At 42.8% G+C, this 27,894-nt stretch overlaps 1 protein-coding gene across 2 annotated transcripts in view; it reads left to right on the forward strand.

Annotated features, from left to right (window-relative positions):
- Nucleotides 1-27,894, forward strand: part of MGMT (O-6-methylguanine-DNA methyltransferase) — a 285,233-nt gene that overhangs the window by 11,428 nt on the left and 245,911 nt on the right. Inside the window, exon 2 of one of the 2 annotated variants that reach the window (XM_068549089.1) lies at nucleotides 4,578-4,642. The exons of the other annotated variant lie outside the window; for it this stretch is intronic. The gene's annotated coding sequence lies outside the window, so the exon portion shown is untranslated. The remainder of the gene's footprint in view (nucleotides 1-4,577; nucleotides 4,643-27,894) is intronic. 2 annotated transcript variants of the gene reach the window in all.

Consider the following 27,894-nt stretch of genomic DNA (forward strand, 5'->3'; position numbering starts at 1 on the left):
CACACTTGCACCAAGTTGGCCTGCATTACACCTGTGGCCACTGATGGGGAGATATAATGAAGACAGGAGATTTAAATTTACTTCTGCCCAAGTCACCAATTTGCCACGTGTCGCACTTTGTATCGTACCTCTGCAGAGTGTATCAAATACGTGGGTATTTTTGGGATTGTTGCAAAAAAAACTCAAGTTGTCAACTTTCACCTAATGGATCTTGCCATTTCTGAGCTCTGACCCTCTGTGCCCTTACCATGTGGCCAGCACCGTGCCCCTAGAATCCGCTTTGGGGGACCCAGCAGTGGCAGGGAGGGGTGCTGTGGTCCAGGCAGGAGAGGCTGGAGTCCTGGGTGAGGCTGTGTGCTGTGCTTTGTATCGTGCTGTTAACACTTGAAATGTGGATTTGTATTCTCAGTTATGTTTTATTTATTTGTTTATTAGCATAGCTATGTTTGTTTAATTCCATACTGAGAGTCAAAGAATATGATTAACCTTGAGGCCCATTTTATAATGTAGTTATTAGCGATTGATTCTGTTTATCCCTGAAATCAATAAGAGGGGCGTAATGGTGCGGTGTGCAGTTGGGCTCTATTTCTTATATTTTAGTAAACGTGATTCTGTGACAACAGAAGTATTGGTTTGTTACCAGAACGGATTTGATGAATCTCAAGCATGAGATTAGTTTTATATAATTATTGTGGTGTGTTGTGTTCCTTACATGACCTATGTTAACGTGGCAAGTGCCACTAAGGTCTCCCACCACCAGTGGTCAGGGTGGGGATGTGCAGTAATTGATCTTCCTGGGAGCGCTGTAATGTGAAAACAATTCAGGCTGTTTGAAGTCTATTTTACAAGTGGGCACTGGGCCTTTGGGATGTTATATTGAAAAACCCAATTGTACAGTTACCGTGGGAACCCAATTAGAATAGATTGCTTGATTTTTTTTTTTTGGGAGGGGGGCGGAGGTGTCTTTAATCTTGACCAAAAATCTAATGTGTTTTAAATGTTTTCGTATTCCTACACTGACTTGCTACACCAAAGGATTATTTCTTCCCCCCACCCTTGTTTCCAGCTTTAAGCCGAAATAGTGATAAGTTCTCTAGGGTGGTTTATGAGGAAGTCTCCTAGAGAGATTTAATCAGATTTGTGTGGAAAATTTTGTGCAGGTCATGGTAGAGGTGGTAGCGAGCATTTATTGTAAAAAGATGGGAAAGTGGGTGCTCTCCTGTGACAGCACACGGGGCCCTCATGTCCCTCTGGTTGTGCTCTGGATGCCAGATGGGGACACAGGCGTGCACCTCTGTTCTTCCCCAGCTTTGCGGGTGCGGGATTGGGTCCTGAAAGGCCCTGGGTTTCCAGGGTGGAGATAGCAGGCGGGGTAGGGCAGGGCGAGGTCTCAGGACTCTTCCCTCCACGCCTGTGTTCCTTTCACTGTTTGGGCTCAGAGACTTTTTGCGCTCTTAAAACTTTAATTAGAGATTCCAGAGTCATATGTCAAAACCACATTGAAAGTTAACATTGAAAAATTTTTAAATATTTATTCATTTAAGCAACAGTAAACATTTTAATACAAATGACACGTTTTACATGAGAAATAACTATATTTTACATAAAAAAACAATTAGTGAGTGGTATTGGTTTACCTTTTTTTAAACATTTTAAATGACTGGATGAGTAGAAGGCAGCTAGATTCTCGTATCTGCTTTTGAGTTCAATCTATTGCAATAGGTTGTTTTCTGGCTTCACACCAATAAGTAACTGGAAAAGGGAGAGACATTTAATAGCCTTTTCAGCTAATTGTGGATATTCTTCTTTGACACCACATCAGAACTTGACAGGTGGTAGTTTCTTGAAGGTTCATGCAGTGTGGAATGTGAGCCCTGAGTGTGAACCTTCTGTCCTCCATTACACGAAAATCCACTGTGTAGCTTGTCCTTTGATTTTTGTAACAGCATTCATTGGTCCTTCGGAAAATTTTGGTTTGCTGAATTATACAGATCTTCCAAATGTTGACGTGTTTCCTAATACAGTATTAAAAATCTGTAATGTCACCACCTTTCTCCTTAGAAAAGTCTTAGGACTGAGGGTTGTCAAGCCATGCTGGTGGATACAAGTTTCCCAAAGTTCTGGTCATCAGCTTGAAAGCTCTCATTTTATCATTAACAACAAATACTGTCAGTTGTGTTACAGTGACAGCCTCACTTTGCTTATTTGTTTATTTTTTAATGCGGTATGGATTTACTCTCGCTCAGACCAAGTCCAGCGAGAGGCAGCCCACGGCCACACCACTCAGTGACTCAGGGATCCAGTCCGTGCTGGACATGGCCATCACTGTTTGAGCTTGTCTGGAGGCAGCTCATCTCCTCTGTACCAGGTCCCCGTCCCTAACAGCCAAGTCCGATCAGTGGGTGGCTCCGGACAGGACGTCTGGAAACCGGCAGGTGCCTCCCCTCGCCCTCGGGGCTGCCCTGCCTCTGGGCCAGCGCCACCTTCCCCACCAGGCCTGGGAGGCCGGCACCCGGGGCCCAGGATTCTTCTGGGGGCCCCCAGACGTGTTTCAACTTCTCTTAAAATCAGAAGAAAACATGAACACAGCCGTCCCTTGGTTCCCGGGGTTGGGGGGAGTAGCTCTAGGTGCCCCGGCGGTGCCCAGACCCCCTGTTTATTTTTGAGAAAATATCTGAGTAACCGTACGTGATTAGTCATTCGCACGTGTAAAGCTTTTGTCTCATGAAACGGTCGCCAGTTCCTCTCAAATCTGTAATAATCATAAGAGCGCTCCCCCCACCCCCAGACAACCATCGTTCTTGCTTTGCGGCAGAAGTGCTCTGTTGTACTTCCCATTTGGGCCCAGAAGGGTCGAGATTGAATAAAGGTCACAAGTTTGATTTTGACAGTTTCATCAGGACATTCTTAAATTTTTTTTTTTTTTTTTTAACGGGAGTTTATGGTGAGGAAGGATAGGACGATTCCCTGTACAGTTTGGTGCCGCTGTCTTGGTTTTCAGCAGTTTTACTCACCGTTGCTTTTGTATCATCATCTTTCACCAGTTAAGTGTGATGTTTGCTGTATGTTTTTGTAGGTGCCTCTTACAAGATTGAGGAAGTTCTTCTCTCTCATGTTATTGCTGTGGTGAATTACACTCACTGGTTTCTGTATGTTAAACCAACTTTGCATTCCTGGGTAACCCCACCTGGGCTTGATGTATTCTTATTTTCGTGTATTGCTGGATTCAGTTTAATATTTTTGAGGATTTGTGTGTCTGGGCATAAGGGATATTGATCTGTAGGTTTCTTTTCTCCACATGTCTTTCTGGTTTGGTGTTAGGGCGATCCTACTCATAAAACAAGGCCTTTTATTTTCTGGAATAGTTTATGTAATATTAATATTGTTTCCTCTTTAAATGTTTAACAGGTTTTACCAGTGAGGCCTTTCTGGTGTGGAGTTTTCTATATGGGATGGATATTAACTACGAATTCAATTTCTTTAGTAGATAGAGCGTTATTAAAGTCATTTACTTCTCCTTGAATGACTTTTGATAATTTGTGTTTTCCAAGGAATTTGGCCATTTCATCTAAGTTGTTGAATTTATTGGTCTAAAGTTATTTTAATTTTCTTTAATTGTCCTTTTAATGTTTGTGGGACTTTAAATCATGCCTTTGTATTTATTGCTGATATTGGTAATTGTCTTTTCTCTTTTTTTCCCGTAATTGGTCTGACTAGAGGTTTATCAATTTAGTTTTCAAAGATCCAACTTTTGTTACCATTGATTTTTCTCTTTTTTTTCCATTTTACTGACTTCTGCTCTTATCTTTATTTTCCCTTCTTTCTGCTTACTTTGGGTTTAGTTTGCTTTTTTTGTAGTTTAAGGTGGAAGCTTGAATCCTTTTGTCTTTCTCATATTAATATCCAGTGCTAAAAATTCTCTCTAAGCACTGCTTTGGCTGCATCCCACAGATTGCTGTGTTAGGTTTTCGTTTTCATTCAGTGTGATGTGTTTTCCAGTTTCCCTTGTGATTTCTTCTTTAATGCATGGGTTATTTAGAAGTATGTCATTTCATTGCCAAATATTTGGGGACTTTACTGATACCACTCCATTATTGATCTCCAGTTTACTTACCTTGTGGTCAGAGGACATACTTCTTATGACTTCAGTCCTCCTAAGTTTACTGAGGGTTGTTTTATGGCCCAGAATGTGATCTATCTTGGTGAATGATTGTGTGCACTTGAAAAGAGTGTATATTCTGTGGCTTTTGTGTGGAGTGCTCTTGTAAATGGTAATTGGGTCAGGTTTGTTGCTAGTGATGTTCAAGTGCTGTATCTTCTTATTGCTTTTCTGCTTCCCTGTTCTATAAATTACAAGAAAGGAGTGTTGAAATCCTCAACAATAACTGGAGATTTGTCTGTTTCCCTTTACATTCTCTCTTCTTGCCCCTTACATTCTCTGTTCTTGCTTCATCTGTTTCAAACTCTTTTATTAGGTGCATGCATATTTAGAATTTTTATGTCATTTTTAAAATTTATTTATTTTATTTATTTTTGGCTGTATTGGGTCTTAATTTCTGTGCCTGTACTTTCTCTAGGTGCTACTCTTCGTTGCGGTGCGCGGGCTTCATGGGCTTCTCTTGTTGCGGAGCACAGGCTCTAGGTACGTGGGCTTCAGTAGTTATGGCACGTGGGCTCTAGAGCCCAGGCTCAGTAGTTGTGGGGCATGGGCTTAGTTGCTCCGCGGCATGTGGGACCTTCCCGGGCCAGGGCTCGAACCCATGTCCCCTGCATTGGCTGGCGGATTCTTAACCACTGTGCCACCAGGGAAGCCCCAACCCCTTTATTCTTAATGGCCTTTAGTCTTAGTAATTTCCTTCTTTTGAAATTAGGTGTTTGATATTATGATAGCCACTCCAGCTTTTTTTTTCATTACTGTTTCTATGGTAAATGTTTTCCCATTGGTTTACATTTTATCTATTTTGTCTTTACATTTAACACATGTTTCTTGTAGACAGCATACTAATCGTATGTGATAATGTCTTTTTAACACTTAAGTATTCAGACCATTTACATGTTATGTAATTATGAGTGTGGTTGGTTTCAAGTGCACCATCATCATATTTGTTTTCTCTTTGTGCCGTTTGTTCTTTCACTCTTCTCCCCCCATTTTCCTGCCTTTATTCAGATTATTTGAATATATTTTTTAAATGATTTCAATTTACCATTTATCTACATTATTGGCTGTCTCTCTCCTCTCTCTCTCTTTTAAGTTGTTGCTCTGGGGTGTGTAATAGTCATATTTAGCTCATCATAGTCTGCATTCACATCATGTAACTCATCGTCACATACAGTGTAAGAACTTTATATCCGTATACTTCAATTTCTCTCATTCCATTTTTTTATTATATTTGTTTAGTATGTTTTTTTCTACATATGTTATAAACTCCAAAATATACTTTTATTATTTTTGTTTTAGGCAGTCAGTTATCTTTTAAAGAGATTAAAAATAGGAAAAAACCCCAGCCTTTATATTTATTTGCATATTTACCATTTCTTATACTCTTCATTCCTTTGTATGAATCTGAATTTCCATCTGGTATCATTTTTTATGCCTAAGGAACTTGCACCAATGTTTCTCAGATGGAGGTTGGTTAGTATATTAATTGTCTTTTTTTTTTTTTTTTTTTTGGTAAAAGGCTTTATTTCACTTTCATTCTTGAAAGATATTTTGCTACTTATAGAATTCTAGCTTGTCGTTTTCCCCGCTTTTCATGCTTTAAATGTGTTGATCCCTTGTGTCCTGCCTTGCATGATTTCTGATGATCAGTTTGCTGTCCTTAATTTTGTTCCTCTGTATGTAATCTTTCCTGCCCCACCTCCTTCTGACCACTTCTCAGGTTTTTTTCTTTATCACTTGTTTTCAGCAATTTGTTTATGATTTACCTTGGTTTAGTTTTCTTTATGTTTCTTCTGCTTTGATTTCATTGAGTTTCTTGCAACAGTGCGTATAGGCTTTTCATCAGATGTGAAGAAATAGTTCATATTTGTTCAAATAATTTTCTGGCTTTTTCTGGAACCCCAATTGCATGTGTGTTAGACTGCTTAATATTGCCCCACGTTTTACTGATGCTCTATTCATTTTCTTCAGTCTTTTTTTTCTTTCTCCTCCTGGATAGTTTAAAAAATGTTGTATCTTCATTATCACTCATTGTTCCCCCCTTCTGCTGTATCTAATTTGTTAATCACATCACGTGATTTTTCATTTTAGATACTGTATTTTGCATCTATGTTCCATTTGGTCTCTTTTATGTATTCTGTTTCTTTCATTATGTTTATGTTTTCTTTTATTTTCTTGAACATATGGGACATATTTATAATAGCTATTTTTAACCAGGCAGGCTGGCTTCAGAGCGCAGGGTATTTAGTGCATGGATTTGGTGGCAGCTATTTTGGCTGACAAAAGGCTTTTCTGTTTGTTTTCTCATTCTTAGCTGTATTTAGGTCATTGTGGTGGCCAGAGGACCATGTACTGGGAGAGAAAGGTAAATATGGCAGGGAACCTAAGCCAAGGATAGCTTATGCAGGTCCAAATGAATTCTGAAGTAGAGTCTACAGGCAGCCATGGTGAAAAGGGAAGTGGGTATTACCAGACGCTCGTGTAATTAGTAAGTGAATATCATCCTTCAGGGGAGAGAAACCTTTTCCTGTGGAGGAATTTGTCCAAGAGTTTTAGATAAGGGATGGTAAGCAATTTAATATTGGCTGTTTTTTAAACAAATGCAGGCATGATTTTTGCATGACTTTGTCTTATTGTGAATCCTCAATAGAAGTCGAGCATATCACGTTATTTAGGGAACTAAGAATGATGGTCCAGGTGAGTAGTATTCCAGGCCCTCCTTGACTCCGGTGGAGGCTGTAAGGGAGAGGCAGGAATACAGGGGGCGCTTCTAAGATGGAGTTTGTGTCACCCAGGAGTTCAGTGGAAGCAGGGCCAGCTGCAAGGTGGCCGTCAGAGCCGTCCCTCCTGGTCCTGCTCTGACTTCTGTTGGTGCAAGAGGTGCTGGGGGAGAGTGGAGGCCAGGACTCTGGGTGTGAGCTGCTAGGCTGCTGCTCGTCTGATCTGGAGCAAAGTGCTTCCGGTGTCTGTGCCCACCTTCCCCCGTCGAGCCCCTCCTGCCACTGGCCACCCATGGTTCTTGCTCCTCCCAGTGGCCCTGCCTTCTGGGCTCTGGTGACACCTCATCTTCCCAGTATCCCCAAGGCCTAAAGGTGGGAGCAGCGAAGTCTTGAGTGGGCTCACCCTCTCGTGCTGGCTTCGTGATTCTTCTGTTCCCTGTGTGCCAGCCCGTTTCCTGTGCTGAAAGGGCCTGCAGTGTTTTCTGCTTAAGTTACATCCAGGTCAAGGCTGGCAGTGACACACAGGTGAGTGACACATAGGTGTTTGGTGACGTTGGTAGAAACAAGTTGAGTTTCTGTTAAGAAATTTAAAGCACTCTATTTGTAGTTTTACTCCGAAGGAAGACGGTTCCAGCTCCATATAGAGAGAACAGAACTGGGAAGTCAGAAAATCAAGGGCATCTTGAATTCAGCTGATTTTTCTCTCGTGGTTGTTGCAGCTTTAAATGTGTGGCCTCACTGGAAGGTACTCTGCTGAGGGCTGTCATTCTGGCAGTTCATGCTGCCTAAGAAGAGACCAGACAGAAGAAGAGCATATTTCCCCCTGCCAGAATTCACAACCACTGCAGTTGTATCTCTGGCCAGCCTGGACCTTCATCACTGAAATTCAGTCGTGGTGACAGCGTTAACCCCCTGCATTGCCGTCTGCCTGGCCATTTAGAGAGCTCGGCGGCTCTGCATTTGAAAAATGAACCAACTCGGGCTGTCCTTTGTCCCAGGTTTCTGGGTGGCTCATGTGAGCCGCTCGACACAATGGTTTAATCTGTGCTTTTCCCACAGCCATGTGCACACCTGGGAAAATAAGAATACGTGCATTCATCACTTTGCTGTACACCTGAAGCTAACGCAACATTGTTAATCAAACTATACACCAATATAAAAAAAAATACCTGTGTTCACGTAAGTGTGCGAGAACATGGGGGTTTCTTAGGGGGTGTGCCTGTGCTCTCACGGGTGTCACGTGAGCATAGGGAACGCGTGGCCGTGACTGCTGTGATGTTGCCAGATGCGTCCCGGACTGGGCAGGCTGCCTTCTGTGTGAATGCCCACAGTGCCCCTGTGACGCCACATGTCTGGAGTTGCTATGGAACCAAAGGGGGAAGTGTGTTCACTCACAGGTTTGGGGTTACGTATAAATTTCAATCTATATATACAGACATACATAGTATGCTGGTATCCAGCGGGAGTCTCCAACGGCAGACTAATCTGTTTTTCAGTCTCAGTTGATTGATTTAAGTTTTGAAAGTTTCTCTTAGCATGATGTTCAGCCTCTAGAAAAAGTATTCATTGCTGTTTTCCAATACCAGGTAAACATTTCCAGGTTTTGTCAATTTTCCATTTTATGGAATTTTGACTTCAGTGTTCTTTGCTATATTAATTTGATCTTCCCTGTTCTTCTGATGCAGATGTTCTTTTCTTTGTTCCTTTTTCCTTTCCCTCCCTCTTTGTTCTTTCCTTTTTTTTTCTTTTTAAAATTTTGTGTTTGATACATACTAAAGAGTATATGAGGTATATGTGTAAGCTATGTAGTAAACATAGCTATGAAGTAAAAATAATGATCAGGACACCTGTCAACCGCTAATTTCAGTGAAATTTATCTGTGTGCTTCCTCTCCTGTCCTGACCCCGGCTTCCCTAGCCTCCCTACCCCAGAGTTATCACTATTCTGAATTTTGTGTTTATCATTCTCTTGCTTTTTAAATGTGTATAGTTTTACCATCTGTCTACTCCTCAACAAAATCTCATTTTGTGTGACTTGTTTTGACCTTTATTAAAAAGGATATTCTGTTGTCTGAGCATTCTGAGACTTGCTTTCTTCCACTCGGAATTATGTTTCTGAGTTTTGTCTGAGTTGCTTTCTGCGTGTAGCTGTGGTTCATCGTCTGTACATTATAGCGCTTCATTGTATGATGACACCGCTGTTTGTTATACTTTTCTGTTCCTCTGTCACTGGGCATTGGAATTGTCCCGGGTTTTGGCTGTCACCCCCTGCCGCTGTGATGGGTCTGTATGCTGTTCCTGTGCACATTTGTCACAGGTTCTCCTTGGTGTACACTCAAGGGTACAGTTACTGCACTGTCAAACCTTCAACATTTTGAGACAATACATGTTTTGTAAAAATGGTTGGAACAGTTGATGCACATTCTTTCCAAAACTTGGAATTTACTTAATAGTTGCTAACCTACTGGATGGGAAAGAGCATCTCATTGTGATCTTAATTTACATTTGTCTTATTACCAGTGAGGCCAGGCATCTTGTCATGTTGCATTCATGATTCCTCTTTTGCAGAATGCCTCTTCATACCCATTTTGCCTATATTTCTATTGGGTTGTCCTCTTCTTATTGATTATAGGAGTATTTTATATATTCTGGATCCTAACCCTTTGTCAGTTCCATGGCTGCAGTTATATCCTCCTAGTATGTAGCCTAACTTTTCATTTTCTTTATGGTGCCTTCTGATTTACAAGGGTTCTTAGTTTTCATATAGTTGAACGTAATTGAATTTATGATTCTTTTCACATAGAGTTCTATTTCTGTATCAATACCACACTGTATTAATTACCATAGCTTTAGGCTAACTCTTAACATTAAGGGGTAAGTCCTCACAGCTTGCTTGTCCATACAACTTTCAGAATCACATTGTCAAATTCTTCGAAAAAGCCTTCGGTGTTTTGGTCGGAGGCACTTGGATCTATAGGTAATGTGAGGAGAATAACATCTTTATAAGACAAGTCTTCCTCTTCAGGAATATGCTCTCTATGTATACATTTATTTAGGTGGTCCTTAGTGTCTCTCAGTTGTTAATAGTCTTTTTCCATGAAGAGCTTATCCATCTTTTGTAATGCTTTCCCCAGGTCCTTGTTGTTTCGTTGTTTCTGTTGCTATTATAAATAGTATCTTTTTTTAGATTTCTTTGTAAGTGGTATTTGGAAATACCAATTTTAGATTTTCTTTGTAATTGGTATTTGGAAATACTGTTGACTTTTGTGTGCTCATCTTATATCTAGTTTCCTTGCTGAATTCTCTTTTAAATTTTAATATACTCTATGTATATTCTTTGATTTCCTACGTGGACAGTCATGTCACCTACGAATGAGAATTTTGCTTCTTTCTTTTTACTTTGTTAATCATTTATTTCTCTTCTTGTCGTGTGCTGGCTAGGACTTCCAGTCCTATGTTAAGTAAGGATATGGTGATAATTGATATACTTATCTTATATATTGCAAAGAGAAAGCTACTAATTTTTCACCACCAGAAGTGATGCTTGCTATAGGCTTTTAGTAGAAGGGAAGTCTCCTTTTCTTTGAGAAATTTTTTAAAGTCATCAATGGGCATTGCATTATGTAAATATAAGGAGTTAGCTCACGTGATTATGGAGGGGGAGAAGTCCTAGGACCTGCTGTCTGCAAGCTGGAGACCCAGGAGGGCGGATGGTGTTAAGTCTCGGTGTGAAGGGAGGAGAGGACCGAGGTTGCAGCTGGAGGAAGGGCAGAAAGGGCAGATTCTCCTTCCTCCACCTTTTTTTTTCCTGGTCAGGCCCTCAGTGGATTGGGTGAGGCCCACCTCACTGAGGAGGACAGTATCAGTCCACTGATTCAAATGCTAAAATCTCAACCCAGAAACACGCTCACAGACACGTCCAGAAATAGTGTTTAACCAATTGTCTGGACACCCTGTGACCCAGTCAAGTTGGCACGTGAAATTAAATATCACATATGTATTGACCACACTTTGTTTATCCATTCATCTGTCCATGGACACGGGTTGTCCACCTCTTGGCTATTGGGGATAGCGCCGCTATGAATACGGATATGCAAATATCTCTTCACGTCCCTGCTTTCAGTTCTTTCGCATAGCTACCCACGAGTGGAATTGCTGGATCATATGACAATTCTGATTTCTTGAGAAACCTTCTTCCTATTTTCCATAGCTGCTGAACCATTTTCCATTCCCACCAGCAGTGCACAAGGGTTCCAGTTTTTTTCACAGTGTCACCCACACTTGTCACTGTGTTTTTTTGACAGTAGCCATCCTAATGGGTATGAGGTGTACATCGTCTAGTAGTAATATTATAATTATAAAATAATTGTAGATGCAGTTTAGTTTAATTTTACCATTTGCTTTTTGTCTCCTGTTTGTCCCATATCTTTTTTGTTTTTTTAATTTATTCTTCATTTTGCTCTCTTTTGGATTAATAAGATATTTTTAATCTTTGTCTTTCTTCTTTGTTAACTTTTTAGTTATATATACTTAGACTTGTCTTCTAGTGATTAACCTAGAGATCACAATATGAATTCTTGACTTACTATAGTTTACCTAAAATTGATACTTTACCACTTCTGGAACAGTTACTTTACAAAACTTTATTCTGTTTACCTTGGACCCAGCTTTTATGCTGTTGTATTTTAATTCTATGTATACTTTAGAAGCAGTAATCAGTATTATTATTGTTATTGGTATTTTAAATATTCAGTATTCATGTAGATTTATCACATGCTTATCTTTTTTGGTACTTTTTGTGCCTTTCTTCATTACTGTGCTTCCATCTGCGATGATTTACTTCTTGAAGACCTTAAAATTTTTTTTTATTTTAATGCTAGTTGCCTGGCAATGGATTGAATTTATTTTATTTTACTTTTTAATTTTTTTTAGATTTTTATTGGAGTATAGTTGATTTACAATGTTGTGTTAGTTTCAGGTATGCAGCAAAGTGAATCAGTTATGCATATATCCACTCTTTTTTAGATTCTTTTCCCATATAGCCCATTACAGAGTATTGAGTAGAGTTCCCTGTGCTATGTAGAAGGTTCTTATTAGTTATCTGTTTTATATATGGTAGTGTGTATATCTCAGTCCCAGTCTTCCAATTTATCCCTCCCCCCTCCTTACCCCCTGGGAACCATAAGTTTGTTTTCTACATCTGTAACTCTGTTTATGTTCTGAAGATAAATTTATTTGTACCCTTTTTTTAAGATTCCACATATAAGCAATATCATATGGTACTTGTTTTTTGCTGTCTGACTTCACTCAGTATAACAATCTCTAGGTCCATCCATGTTGCTGCAGATGGCGTTATTTCGTTCTTTTCCATTATATATATGTACCACATCTTCTTTATCCATTCCTCTGTTGATGGACATTTAGGATGCTTCCATGTCCTGGCTATTGTAAATAGAGCTGCAATGAACATTGGGGTGCATGTATCTTTTTGAATTATGGTTTTCTCCAGATATATGCCCAGGAGTGGGATTGCAGGATCATACGGTAGCTCTGTTTTCAGTTTTTTAAGGAACCTCCATACTGTTCTCCATCGTGGCTGTACCAGTTGACGTTCCCAGCAACAGTGTGGGAGGGTTCCCTTCTTTCCACACCCTCTCCAGCATTTGTTGTTTGTAGATTTTTTGATGATGGCCATTCTGACTGGTGTGAGGTGGTACCTCATGGTGGTTTTGATTTGCATTTCTCTAATGATTAGTGATGTTGAGCATCCTTTCATGCGCTTTTTAACCATCTGTATGTCTTCTTTGGAGAAAAGTCTATTTAGATCCCCTGTCCATTTTTTGATTGGGTTGTCTCCGTTTTAAAATCGTAACTTAGCAGTTATTGATTGTTGAGTTGGTATTTTGTTTCATCAGTTTAAACAAGTCATTTCATTTTCTCCTGGTCTCTAAAGTCTCTGTGGAAAGTCAGCTGTCAGCCTTGTCCTTGCCCCTTCGGAGGTAGTGGGAGTTTTTCCCTCTGGCTGCTTTTAAGACTTTCTCTCTGGTTTTTCATTTCTCTGTGGTTTGAAACTAATTAACTGTGTGTGGTTAGTTGTGAGTTTTCTTCATATTTATTCTGTTTGAAATTTGCTGAGCTTCTTGAATCTCTGGGTTGGTATCTGTTATTTGTTTTGGAAAATTCTCGACTCATTTTTTCATCTATTTCTCTTCTTCACCTGCTCTCCTTTCCTTCCGGGATTGAATTATAGGCGTTAGTCCTGTTTACCGTGTCCTCAAGGCTCTAATGCTCTTGTTTCTTCCCATACCTGTTTTCTGTTTCTGTGCCATGGTTTGTATACTCTCTGTTGACCTGTCCTGTAGATCAGAAATCCTGTTGCCTGCTCTGTTCCGTCTACTATTAATCCTATCCAGTGAGTTCTGAATTTCAAATTTTGTGTCTTCAGTTCTAGAATGTCCATTTCACATTTTAATAATGTATTTCAGTTCAGTATTTAAAATTCTCCACTGCCCCATTTATTTTGTCTGTCTTTTCCTCTTATTTTTAAACACAGCAATCATAATTAAAGTTATTGTCGGCTAACACCAATATCTTGGACATCCATTCTTCTGCTTGTATTTTCTGTTTTCCCTTCTCTTGACTGTGTAGTACGCACATGCACACGTATGCACGTATGTGCACACACACATCATGTGCACACACACATCACATGCACACTCACACGAGATAATTTCTATACATGGAATAATCCCAGTTTTGTATTTGGCTCTTTCACCTGACTTTTTATCATAAGTGCTCATCCGTGTTATTTCTAGAGAAGACATGGTATTCCATTATAAAGGTGTAACATTCTTTCATTGTTAGGTATTTAGGGCAATTCCATGTCTGAGACTCCGTTCTAAAGCATTAATTAAAATTTTGTGCACAAAGATGTTTAATGTGGTATTTTTGAGAACTCAACCAAATAGGGAAGTCTTCCTAAGTCTTAGTTTGAGAAATTCTTAACCCTCTTAGCCTCTTGAGTTTAGGGACTACGTCTTATAATTTTGGATCCAGTAGCATTACGGTCATTTACTCATGTCTTCATTCAAAGCATCGCCCACCTGCTGTTGGTCAGAGTCTCATGGGTGGGGATGTGCTGGGTGTGTTTCTGACTCTGAACTGAACAGACAGGGCCCTGACCCTGTGGAGCTTGGGCTCACATTGGGCCTAGTGACTGAGGTGCTCCGGGGCCAACCACGTGCTCGGCGGTCGGCCTCCTGGTTTATCAGCGAGTCGACTCGTTACCTCCTGGGTCTCAGTTTCTCTAATGTGACAGCGACAGGGTCGGTCAGCACTGCCGACAGAGCATTTGGCAGCGATAGACTATACCTGTGCCGTCCAGTGCGGAGGCCACCGGTCACATGTGGCTGCTGGGCACTTGGAATGTGACCAGTGCGACTTAGGAACTGAATTTTAAGTTTTATTCTAATCAATTTAAATTTAAACCAGTGGCCCCATGTGGCTAATAGCTACTGTGTTGGACAGTGCAGTGCTGCTCTAGATGGATTAAATGTTTGTTTGATGGTATTTAGTGGTCTTCGGAATCTATTCTGATTGACACTTGGTGTTCTTGTTTTTATTTTTTTTGTAATTTATCACTAGCGCTTTGAGCATTAAAATCTCCTTTTTTTGTGTACAGATTACATATTTTTCCCTCTTTGTGCTGTTTTAATAGGGACATCACCTCCACGGGGAGAGGACTTTGCCTGAACAGGACACTAAAAAATATAAAGTAGGCCGAATTAGAGAAGAAAAAAGGGTTTCATTGGAAATTAGCTTGTGTTGCAAAACCATTTAATTAAACTAAGACATTGCTGACACCACATATAGGCTGTTCTGTTAGCTCTACGGTGTTCCTCTAACCAGGTTTTGGATTTTTGTCAAAACTAAGAATTTAAATTTACGACTCAGTTTTCTGTTATCAGTAATTGCTATTTGTAAACGAGACTAATTTCTCTTTGAATTTATGGTACAAATAACGTAATTTAGAGTTACAGATCTCTTGATCCTTTGGGTATAGGCAAAATAAATGTAGTATCTAATGCTGGAATTGGGCAGGATTTTTCTATGAATCTTAAAATATCTGCTTTGTAGAACTGGGTTAAGTTATTTTAGAAACTGTAAAGAGTCACTTGGTAATTAGGTGTTTGGGTTTATTTGTTATAATTGAGTGCTTATTAGAGTTCAGTGTGTTTTTACCCCGTGGATCAGAAGCTTTTATAGGCCAAGTGATAAGATACATCCTCTTACACTTCGCTTGCTGATTATGACTCATTACAGATGAGGGATGACCTCCTGAACTTTTAAATTCCTGTTTGCTTGTAGAGAACGAAAATTCTCATCTCTTGATCTGGCCTACTCCAAAATTCTGGAACCATTTTATAAAACCTTACACTATATCACGTTGTCGGGGGGAGAAACGATAACATGGAAGTGCTCTCTGCCAGACGTGGATGGAATTTGGTCTGTCCTGGCTTATCTCTCTCCACCAGGATTCCTCCCCGTTTTCTAGGCGAAGCTTCTGCACGTCGTTAAAATCACATCAGGGCTTCATCGGGATGTAAGTTCCTGCAGAAACAGCCCTGTGTCTGGTCACAGAGAATGTAATGACATTCCCAGAGCCTTCACGGGACAGTTTGGTGTCTCCCTGTGTCCAGCGCTGACAGGGGTGATGCTGTGTGTCGATTCCCGGTGCTCTGGCACGGTGCCCCCTCGTGTGGCCCGACTCAGAGAACATAAGGTGATGGGGGCGGTTTGGTTGTTGGGTTTGCCTTTTGATTTTATCCTTATCCTTTTGGAGGAGAGAAAATTGATCATTTCTTTCTTTGGGATCACACCTTGTTGCAAACAGAAAGCTCTGTTTTATAAATATTTAAGGAAGCACAAATGTCTGGAATTTCTAAATCTTCCTCCAGCCCACCCCACCCCAAGCTGGTTTGATCCTCCTTAGTTCTGCATACTTTCTAGTTGCTTTTTTCATATGATCCAACAACAAGGACACTTTAAAATTTATGAAAGTTTAATGAATGGCCAGTGAGAAGAGAAACCTCTTTCATAACAAGATTAATACCTTGGCTCAAGGGACATAACATTTTAGTAAAATCAAAATTTGTATAGCTATCCTAGCTGTGCTTTCAACCTCTGGCTTCCTTATAAAAATGTCTAAATAAAATACTGGTAGCCATCTCTGGCCATTATTTCCATCTGTGTTATGTGGCCTGACCTGGAACCCACTCAGGGTTGTGATGTCTGGGCCAGGGTCTCCCGGCTTCTGTCACGTTAGCTTGTGCAACTGTTGTAGATGATGTGCTGATGCTAGCTGTCTCCATGGTCTAGATATTTCTGGGAAAAAATACAGGGAGAAATATCCCTCCAAATAGTGTTTTGTATTGTTTTAAATATACTCATATATATAATTGGTACCTTTTCCCCTTTTAATTACTACCCTTTAATGTAGTGGTCTTGATGTACTCCTTTTTTTTTTTCTTTTCTTTTCTTTGGCTGCAGAGACCTATTGGGGTAGAAGCTATGGAGGAAATACTCTGAATGGTTTCTGATTTTAAACAGGAGGTGCCTCATTTCTTAGTCTGATTTATAATGTGATAGAAAGCTGCTGGCTAGCTGACACTAATCTTAATTTATGATCTAGTTAACCTTCTTATTTCCCAGCAACAACTCACATCCCCCGCCCCAGACTTGGATCTTTGTACCAACCTGTTTCAGAGGCAAACATGCAGCGTCATGGTTCTGAATCCCAGAGGTCGTGGGAGCGGTTTTCATTGAGAATGTTAATGCATGTCTGCGGCCTTCCCCAGCCTGCAGGCAGTCAGGGGGTGATAAAGGCCCTGCAGATGCCTCTCACCCTCTCTGGTTCCGTCTCCCCGTTTCTCAACTGCCAGGTCTTCGGGGTCAGGATACACCCTGCATGTACACAGTTGTCAGTGGAATAGGGGGTTTTTTTTGACTTTTTATTTTGAATAATTTCAGCCTTGTTTCTGTATACCATCCATCTAGTTTTGCCTAGTGTTAATATCTTACATGGTCCTTGTACATAACCTTGTTCAGTTACCACAACTAGGGAATTAATGTACAAGGTATTAGCATATTAATCAGCATTAATTGGTATTGTGTAATACTCTAAGCCTTGTTGGAATTCCAGCAGTTTTCCCACTCGTGTCTGTTTTCTGTTCTGCCATCCAGTTCAAGACCCCACGTGGCATTCTTGTCTCTCTCATGTCTAGTTTGTGGCAGTCCCTCTTGCCTTGCTTTTTGTCACCTGGACACTTTTGAAGAGTACCGGTTAGTTATATAGTAGAATGTCTCTCATTTGGGTTTGTGATGTTGTCTCATGATTAGATTGAGGTTCACACTTTTGGTAAGAGAAACACAGAGGTGAGGACCCTCTCAAGGCATCACAGCGTGGTGCCCACACGTCAGTTACTGGTGACGCTGGCTAAGCTTGGTTACTTGGCTAAGGTGGAATTGCTTGTTTCTCCGACTGTAAAGTTACTGTTTTCTCCTTTGTAATTAATAAATATGTTGAGACATCTTGCTTCTCCTCAGGCTTCAACTACCAGTTTTAGCATTCATTAATGTATCTTGTCTACAACAATCATTACTGTGTTGTTTGCCTGATGGTGTGTATCTCCTTCATTTTTTTCTTCTTTCACTAATTGGAATTCTTCTGAATGGACGAGCTGTCCCTTCTTTCCCACTTATTTGTTTATTCAGTGAAGTACTGATGTTAGTATGGACTCAGGGATATTTATTTTGTACTGTGGGTTGGAGTCCAGTACTGTCATTACTTATTTTGTTAGGCAGCTTCAGCTTTGGCTCTTGGGACCCCCCGAGGTTGGCTCCTGTCTTTCTGACATGTCCAGCCTTTGTGTAGCTCTTTCTTACTTCCTGGTCCCGCAGTGTAAACCAAGCTTGTCGTGTATTTTCCCTGCCCCAGTCCTGGATTTACTCATTTCTCCAGGGAGCCCACATTCCTTTTCCTGGCATATGATGTTTAGAGACCAAGATCTGGGCCCTGGTGTGCTTATTGCTGCTGAGGTGCTGATGCTTGTAGCCCCTCTCAGTGGACAGAGCTAGGGCATCTGTGCAGGTACGTTGACCGCACATGCACATCATGACGCACCTGCATTTATTCTGCATAGGTCATCTGTGTGCATATTAAAAACTGCGAGTTTGTCCTGGTACCTCCAGTCTGACTCCAACACAGCAGATTTCAGTCTAGCCACCACCTGTCTCCGGCAGTGAGAGACCTGGCTCTTGTGATGGACACATACTTACTTACGTATGGGTTCTTTAAAACAAACTCTGGTGAACCCGTGCCATTGTATCGGCTGTTACTAGTGCAGGTGTCACCTGGTAGACGAAATCCTGTTTGTGAAGGAGAGTGTTTCGTGTGCTTGCTTGGTCAAAAGGTAGTCTGCAGAATTCTTTTAACTGCTCGTGTCAGCGTGGTTAGGAATTCAGTCTTGACATTTGGACTTGAGTAGACAGAAAATGAAATCATTTTGTTTTCAAAATAGATGGCATGCTTTCAAGTAAATGGACCAGCTAATTAGCTTATTTTCAAATATTCAAATGTACGTTGAGAAGAAAGAAAACAATGAAGGTCCGCTAATATTATTTTCTGTGAAGAATAATTGTTACCTTTCATAGGATTCTCTATTAATTTAGGTTATTTTTCTCTTTTGTTAACTTATTTTCTTTTAATTCCCATTTTTGAGAAATTGGTACCTTTTATCTGTAAGCAACTCATGATTCTTACTTTTCTTTGTCGAAAAGAGAAATATTGAAAATTCATTAGATAAACGTGAAATCCTCTTAAAGGTCTGATTGTACATTAATGTGTCAGGAGTCACACAGTATTCGTACTTCGAGGTGTGGACAGTCAAGGGTTTTATTAAAATACTGTATATCTTTACAAATACTGTGTTAGGTAGGAACTTACACCTGACTCATATTTCATGAATTTTTTTTTTTTTTTTTTTTTTTTTTTTTACTAGAATTGAGTTTGCTGGTAGGAAAGGACCATAAAGCTTAGCTGATAGAAATCAAATTTAACATTGTGCGTTTTCATCAGATAAAGACTGAAAATTGTTGGGCATCTTTAGGAGATGCCTGGATCTTCTAGGAAGGCGGAAGTGTTTCAGTGCCCCTGCGTGATTCTCCACGCTCCTTCTCTGCTGTGCCATCAGGTTAGTGCGTGATCTCCTGGAGATGCCTGTACACCCCGAGTGGAGGCTCCTGCTCTGGAGTTTCACCCAGACCCGCAGGGGATGTTTGGTGGTACTTGTTACTGCAGAATAGCCAAGCCTGTCCTGACTAACACAGTGTGGGATCTGTCTGTGTCTGGGAGGTAGTTGCCAGTCTGCAGAAGTCTAGGCTTTGACGTGTGTTGGATTTGACCTTGAATACCAGCTGCTACTTATGTGCTGTGCCCTTGGGCTAGTTACTTACCCTCTCAATCTGTTTTCTCATCTGCAAGTAATTTGCTCTACCTTAGGTTTGCTGGGAGGAGTAAATGAGATAATATATGTAAAGCACCTGGCCCGGTGCCAGGCATATGCAGCTAATAAATTTCATTCCTACCCAGCTAGACCTTTGATAGTCCGTTGGCATGGGGTCACCCATGTAAACGTGCAGAAGTGTTCTTTTTCTGGGGTATTTGCTTTAATAAAAAGGAAATAAATGATCACATGGTTATTTTATTTTGCCCTGTAAAAACGAGTTAAGACAGGGCATGGTTAATGTATGCCAGAGGCGTGGTGGGATGTGGTAGCCGTCTTTCCCTAAAGAAAGCTGTGGCCCAGTCCTAAGGCCGTTCTTCCCCTGTGTGAAGATGCGTGACTGGGGACCGGGCCACCTGCCTTCCTAAATGTCCTGAGCTCCCTGTCACCGGTAACTGACTTAGGGAAAACCAATGTGGGGACTCAAAGATTTGACTCTCCCTTTTTTCTTGTCTTTAAACTCAAGTTACATTCTTTTTTTTAAGCAAGAAACTTTCGGAGAAAATGAGGACTAGAGAACAGAGGTAGCGGCAGTAACATGCTGACTAGGGAAGCAGTATTACCCACACAGGCAGCCGTACCCAAACAGAACATAAAAATGCATGCAGTCCAGAAATGCACTTCTTCTTTTCATGGCTCTACTCCATATTTCGTTTGTATTTAAAGCCGAGGTGACGAATATGAATACAGATGTTTAGAGTTACTGTAAAGTCATATTTGTTTATGCGCATGGACTGTATCTCACAGTTTAAAAGGGAGAGCAGTTAATGGCTTTGCCCATACTGCTTGGGATTTTTTGTTTTTTGTGTTTTTTTTTAATTATCCTCTAGCTTCTATTCTTCAGGTGTGTAGCTGTTTTAGTGTTATGGAGGATGACGGATGATGCTGGAAAGTTTCTTTGGAAGCACTTCTGATATTGTGCGACGCACTCGGGGGTCGGCCACACTTGACTGATGCATGATTTATCCCACGTCCCTGCCACTTCCCGAGATAAAGCTGCTGTTTTATCAAAAATGCCAGCAACTGTGATTTAGGATTTATAAACCTCCATTTTCAAATAATTGTTCTGAGTACTCTCTGCCTTGGCAATAAAATGATAAAGGTAATTGCACACCAATGTGAGATAGCACCAAAATACAATAAAATTAACCTGAATTAGCTTGACTTGTCGATGGGGAAGTATTTTTGAAATGTAGCGTTGCAGTCAGGGAGGGTGATATTATAGCTGGAAGGTGAGTTATTGCCTTAATGTAATACTCGAAATTTAAAAAAGAGACTGTTCCTGTTGAGGGCGATTGTGCTTTTGAAATTAAGTTGAAGTGAATCTTGTAATCGGCAACAATAATGCACTTTGAAGGTAACATCTTTTATTGTGTTATGCCTAGTTGCATTACTCTTATTTAGCGGTTTCTGGCTTCAGCTTTTCTAATACTCGGGTAGAAGCAGGCTTGGAATTCTGTCAGATCCAGGGGGCTCAAAAGTTTTATTCTCTTTTTAGCATTGCCCCTTGTCTGAAAGTTACGGGCTTAAATAAAGTATTTGACGAAATCAGTTCGCCACCAAAGGTTAAGTGTTATTAATTTTATAATAAGTTTAAATAAGGTTTCTTGTAAGTGTGTTTCGCTCCCCATCTCTGCGCATGTGTCGGGAATTTCCCACTGTAGCCTAGCGGTTTTCAGCGGTGCCTGACCCGGTGTGCCAGCCCCACCTCCCGCCCCTTTAGATACACATAGTTCATAACTTTCCCTTCGCAGTCCTGAAGTGAAATTCATGGGTCACATCTATCTACATATGCTACTTAGGAAAAACGTAAAGTAGGATGTCGACAACAGGACAGTAATTTATAAGAAAGTTTTATGCACTCAGAACAGAAAAGCTCAGGCAGGGCTGTGCTAGAAGCGTGACGACATCGGCCCCCTCATAGGGGCCCTCCTGATGGGGGTGTCTGCACCATCACGCCCCACTGGGGGCAGTGGGGACCCACATTTCCAGATTGGGGGGGAGTGTCCCCGTGGGCAGTGATTGCCCCCTATGGCCTTCCACCACCATGCGGACCTCTTTTGTCCAGTCTAGGCTCGTGTGAGGGGTGGGTTTTCATTTTTCTTCTTTTTTTTTCTGACTTGATAGTTTGTGTGACATCCAGCAAAGACCACGGAAGATGCTTTGGGAAAAGGCTGACTTTAGAAAGTATCGTAGACCTAAACTAGCAGTGCTGCTGATTCTGGGAGGGTGACTCTGGTCTGCTGTTTTCCTGAAAAGAATGCAGAATGGGGAGCAAAAATGCCTAGGGAAAATACAACTAGTGGGATTTGCCCAAAAGTACAGCGGGTGGGGGTTTTTCCAGAAACAATAAGTGGAATTTGGAAAGTGTAAGTGAAGTAAGGGGGTTTCGTGGTAGATACGCATCTCTTGCTGGCCCTCTTCTATTTTCTAGTCCATTGATAGGCTGTGTACTCTTATCTTAGCCTACTGGGCTCCCTTGGTTTAGATGAAAATGAGAACGATATAATACAAAAGGGGCTTTGTGACTGGCCTAGCATGCATTTCTATGTCAGAATGTAGGCCTATAAAGTATCCAGTATCAAGCAGTGTGTTTTAGTGTTACGTAATAAATATCATATAGAATAAAAATGGAGTATTTTGATTTCTTTAACATTTTAATTAACCTCAGGCTGAAGTTTTGGTGCTATAAAATTATCATGGAGCTCAGTTACACGATGGTTCTTGGTCTTAATGTGGGCGTACTTAAGCTGATTATTTGTTCATTTATTTATTGAGGTATAATTGACATACAACATTGTATTCGTTTCACGTGAACAACATAGTGACTCGGTACTGGTATATATTGCAAAATGATCGCCACAATAAGTCTAGTTAACGTCTGTCACCATAGTCTTTGATTTCTTTAAAAATGGTTAAGAGTTGCTTTTTGCCTGTGGCTGATGGATCCATTCTCTCAGCTGCTGCTGTTTTGGTTTTGCTGGTTCTTGCTCGTGGTGTCGTATTTCCCTGTGTGGCTGGTTCTCCGATCGTACTGGACGTTGTGTTGGAAAAATTTCTCCGTGATTTGCTCTTAAGAGTGACGCGAAGCCTGAGGTGCTTCCCCGGGGCAGTGCTGACTAGGCCAGGGGCCTGGGCTCACTCACGTGGCTGGGACCCGAGCTCTGCCTCACCTCGCCCTGGGCTCACTCACGTGGCTGGGACCCGAGCTCTGCCTCACCTCGCCCTGGGCTCACTCACGTGGCTGGGACCCGAGCTCTGCCTCACCTCGCCCTGGGCTTGGGCTCACAACTCCTGGCTGTGGGCAGTGTCCCTTCATGAGGCCAGTGGTTCTAACTGGGGGCGATTTTGCACCCCCCAGCCCGGGACGGTTGTCACTGGAGACGTGTCTGGTTGTCACAGCCGAGGAGGTGCTGCTGCATCCAGTGGGTGGAGGACAGGAATGCAGGTAGACGTCCCACCGCACGCGGGCCACCCCACCGCGGATCTATCCCCAGTGTCAGTAGGGCCGCGCCGGCACCGTTCACGGAGCCTCTGAATAACTTTTATTTTTTTTTGGCCTGAGGTCTTTTTTTTGTTTAAGTTGACACACAGTTGATTTACAATATTATATTAATTTCAGGTGTACAGCATAGCGATTCAGTCCTTTTACAGACTATACTCCATTGCAAGTCGTTACTGGGTAAGGGCTGTGAACAGCTTGTTGAAAGCCCAGCTGGCTCCCGTCTGCCCCTGCGTCTTCCTCACTGCCTACCCTGTTGTCATCAGTGGCTTCCTGTGCCCTCGCGCAGGATTCTTGTGGGGCTACCTCGGACTCCTTCCGTTCCTAATCCCTCCTCCCCCGCCCAGCAGAGTGTCCCAGTGCGGTGGGTGGGTTTTCCGGGGATCCCCTGCCCCTCCGTTCCCTCTTCAGAGACCCACTGAGGGCGGGTGGATCTCGGAGCATCCGGGTGGCACCAAGTCTCCCCCTCACTGCTTGCTGGACATCCAGCCCCAGTCGTCACGCTGCTCCAAGGGCCTCGGCCAGCCCTGCCCTTCTCTCACTCATCTGCTGGACTCGCCATCTCTGGAACTCCGTGCTCCGTGTTTTCTTTTCCCTGTGTCTTTGCACACCCTTTCCCTTCCACTCACAAATACCTTCTTAATCGACCCCTTCCGAACTCCTACCCATCCTTCAAAGCTCTCCTCCCGTAAAGATTTTCTTGGTCCTTGAACTTGTTGTGTTAGTTTGTGCTGTACAGCAAAGTGAATCAGGTATACGTATACACATATCCACTCTTTTTTAGATTCTCTTCCAGCCTCACATGCTGTGTCTTCCCTTTGTTGTGTTTGCTGGTGTTTTGATTGTGTTAGTTACCTGGCAGATGGAGAAGCCTTTAAGGCCCCAGAAGTCAATATGGATCTGCTTTCAGTACATTTTATCCGTTAAGTTTCAGCAGTCAGGAAACAGCCTAAAGCTTGTCTTTTTATTCCACCACAGGTTTTAGGGTTTGAATCAGAGGTAAGACGTTTACTAAACGGCCGGGTTCTAGGTGGTATGTTACGTCCTTTGTAGGGTGGTGACACCTCCTGTGCAGTTTTTGTTTTGGGGGCGTCTGCTGCTTCCTCTCTCACCGACTTGGCTTTCTGTCCCAGGAGAGGCCCCCTGCTTCTCGGGGGCCGTGGGGAGCCCGATAGCCCAGAGCCTGTGTCTCTTCCCGGCGCATGGTCACAGCCGTTTCCTCGGGACTGATGACCTCAGGGGTGGGGTTAGACACCTTGTGGGCGAAAACCCTCTTCCAGGTGACTCACCCCCGTTCAGTCCACCCCACCTTGCCTGCTTGGAGACCATCGATTTCAGGTGAGGAGGTGGGGGAAGCATCTGCATGGCCTTTAGAAGGTCTGGAGGGGACGGGTCAAGCTGAGAGGTTCCCGGAGGGAGGGGTTGTGAGGTCTGGAAAGGTAGAAGGGAGGTGAGAGGACGCCAGGTGATCTCTACGTAAATCATGGTGCTTACCGGGAGGTGAGCAGTACAGGTCTTATGCCCTAGAAGGAGAAGGTCCAGTGGGTGCCGACCTCTCACTTGGAAAACCAGATTAAATGGACGTCTCCGGCCAGACGGCTCATCTGATTGAAGAAAGCAAAGGTAACATTTTCTGTCACAAGGAGTGTGTGTGGATATTTCTAGTTACGTCTTTCAAGGAACTAATCAGTACAGTGGAATTCTGAGCCGTCAGATTGTTTGTCCGGTTATTTCGGGAGAGTCGCTCGGGCAGGCTTTGGTTTGCGGAGGGAGGTGTGCGATTCCCACGTGAAGCCAGAGCTCTTGTCTGCCACTCGGCTTTACGAGGGTTCTGTTTGCTTTTTCCTTTTGGGTTGGAACTTTTGCCTTTCCTGTATGAGATGTTTATCATCGCTACCCCGAAGTGCCTGGAATAGATGTTGCCGTCAGCTGTGGGGTAAAGTTTATTCTCACAGTGGTTTAATTTTTAGTGTGTATGCTCTTGTTCACGGGATGCGCATGGCAGATCCTGCCCCGTGAGACCAGCATGCAAAATCGCATCTTCCACGCACATCGCGTACCAGGCACTGCGCGCACACCCAGGACTCCCGTCCTCATTTTTGTTGCCTCTTTCTCTTTTTGTTTGCCTGGCACATTTATATTTCTTTGTACTCTTGTGTTATTATTTCTGTACAAAAAGTTGTGTTTCACCAAGTGGAAAAAAATTTTACAGTAATAGTGAATTATTTTAGTTCCACGTGGTTTAAAATTGACAGAATTACTAAATCTTCAGCTCAATTCCACTGTAGAATGATTTAGAGACACTGTAGTTGCTGTTAACGTTTTCTAGTTGATCCAGAGGTGACTTCAGACACGTAACTCTGCTCTGAAAGACAGTCTGTTTCTCTAATTCTTATCTGTTTGGCTTTTCCTCAATTATGTATGATTCTGGGATGTAAAGTCTGCTTGGTTCATTGAAATCTATACGTGTAATACTTAAAATTTTTTTAAAATAGAAAAAAAGGTTTTTCTGTCTACCAGCTTTTGATAAAAGCCTGACACTAAGTTACTGCAGCGCAGCAGTTAAGAGGAAGAGGAGCAGAGGGTCTGTGTGCACCCCAGACTGGACGCCGTTCCCGGGGGGTGGTGGGGTGGACAGCGCCCTCGGGTGCGGGGCTGGAAGGGAGCTAGAGCCCGTGCAGGCCCCCGGTGCACACAGAGGGCTCCCCCGCACGCACGCCCCGGTGTGGCGGGGAGGCAGCCCAGGCAGCTGCCCTCAGTGGTTCTGACCAGGGAGGCCCCTTTTCCATCTCCTTGGAACACCACAGGTGACCAAACCAGCGGCTGCCAAGCAGGGTCAGCCCAGAAAAGGAAATCTGGATGTTATGTGCCACGGAAATGATTCCTTGGTGAATATTTCTTGGATATTTTGTAGAGACTAAAATATAATACAGTTGTCGAAAATGTGGCCTTGTGGCAAACTACACATCTTAGGGAAAACGCTAAAACTGAAGTGTGAGGATGGGTGATACATTGGAAGAGGTGGTACAAATTCTGTGTCATTCTCCGCGGTGCCCATCTCAGTAGCGTGTTGGTGGGTGCTGGCTCCGGGGGTGGGGGCACCTCCCCGGTGCCTCTCGCATCCGGAACTCTCTGCCGGGCATGGGGTGGCCGTGGAAACTGGGGGGGGTGTGGGGTGCTGGAGCTTACTGCATCGCTGTGGGGCAGCCAGGGTGGCCCTGAGGGCGCTGCAGGACCCTGGTGCTGGTGGCCGCGTGAGGGCCTGGAGGTGCCCTGTGGAGAAGCATCCAGCTGATGAAAATATGGCGGGCACCATGTATGTTGGGGAGGGCACCGGAATTGATGTGTGAGAATGGGTGAAATAGTGGGTATATTGGAAACATGGCCGACAGATCTCAAGCTCGGTCATGAATCATAGACTTGCTGGTTATTTCAGTTAGTTTAGTCATTTTATTGATCTGTATCTCATATGAGCTAGGGAAGAATTTTAGGAGGTTTACAGACATAGACATAATTTTAAAAATGAAAAACATGTAAGATATAGATGAAGGAATTAGGCACAGGAAATAAAGGCAGGGAAATAAATAAAGCTGGTATTCCAAACAAGTGGCACACCTTTTCTATAAAATGGCTCAAAACGGGCCAGGAATTAAGCAGTGATCAAAAGCAATGATGGCCAAAGCAAGTGGCCAAAGCAATGATGGGATCCAAATTAACTGCTGTTAAGCGTAACTTAGGTTTTGACTTGACTATTTTAAGAAAACCACGCGCACCTGGCTGTTTTTGAGAGCGAGATGGAGACCTTCTCCAGAGATATTTGGGGCTCAGCATGAACAAAGAGCAGCAGACATGGTTAGCGGGAGGCTTGGCGCCCCCAGAGATGGGACTAGACACCGTTTGCACGGTTCTAGAGCTGCCTGCAGCATTGGCACCACCAGGGAGCTGGTTCAAGCAGCACCCGGGCCTGCCCCCTCCTGCCGGGTCAGCGCCTGCATCCCCCAGGCCCTGCGACTGGCCGCCCCAGAATGATCGGGTTCGTGGGGTGAATTCCTCCCCAGGGCTGCCTCTCTTTGTGGCATTTGGGTCTGGCTGTTGTCAGGTCAAGGATTTAAAGCGGGCTTTGTCCTGGGTGTGTGGCTGGTGAGAGAGGGCAGCAAATTCGATTTACTTGAGTGTCTGTTCTGCAGAGACAGCGTGCCAGGGCCTCGGGGGTGGCAGGAGGGAACAAGGCCTCCATTCTGCCCGACAGGCCTCCAGAATGAGGGCAGCCACCCCCGAATTCCATTCACCGGAGCTGTCACTGGCTCAGTTGTCACAGTTTCACAGGTTTATGGGGTGCCTGTAGCGATGCTTATTAATGTTTTCTTTGTATCAACTTAGTTCTAATGTAAACACCTGCTTCAGCCTTGTCCTAAGGAATTCCAGTGAAGACAAGTGTTTGATACGTATTCATTTTATTTTTTCTGTTACATGTTAATTTAATCCATAATTCATAAACTCGTATCTAAACTAATCTCACCCCAGTTCAGCACTCTAGTCAGACAGCCCCATCCGTTACCCACCACCACGGGGCTCTGGAAAAGTCACTTTCATGTCTTTAGCCTTGTGTTTTTCATCAGAGAAATGGATGTGCCTAATTCACAGGGCTCTTGTAAAGATTAAAGAAGAAGCATACGGAGAGCCTGGCACACAGGAAATGCAGGAATGGTCAGGAAATGACTCGTCCTGTTATTAGATTGAGTTGTGGGTTAGTAATGCGGAAAAAAAAAAAAAAGTTGAATTCTAGTCTGTACACTGCTCAGTGTCCTAAATGGAAGAAGTGTGTTTGATAACTTTTACAGCAAGCGTTGGCGAGAATGTGGAGAAATTGGAACGCTTGTGCATTCACTGTTGGTGGGATTGTACCGGGGCAGCCGCTGTGGAAAACAGTATGGTGGCTCCTGACAAAGTT

Source organism: Eschrichtius robustus, chromosome 7 (genome assembly GCF_028021215.1).
Source record: "Eschrichtius robustus isolate mEscRob2 chromosome 7, mEscRob2.pri, whole genome shotgun sequence".
NCBI lineage: Eukaryota > Metazoa > Chordata > Mammalia > Artiodactyla > Eschrichtiidae > Eschrichtius > Eschrichtius robustus.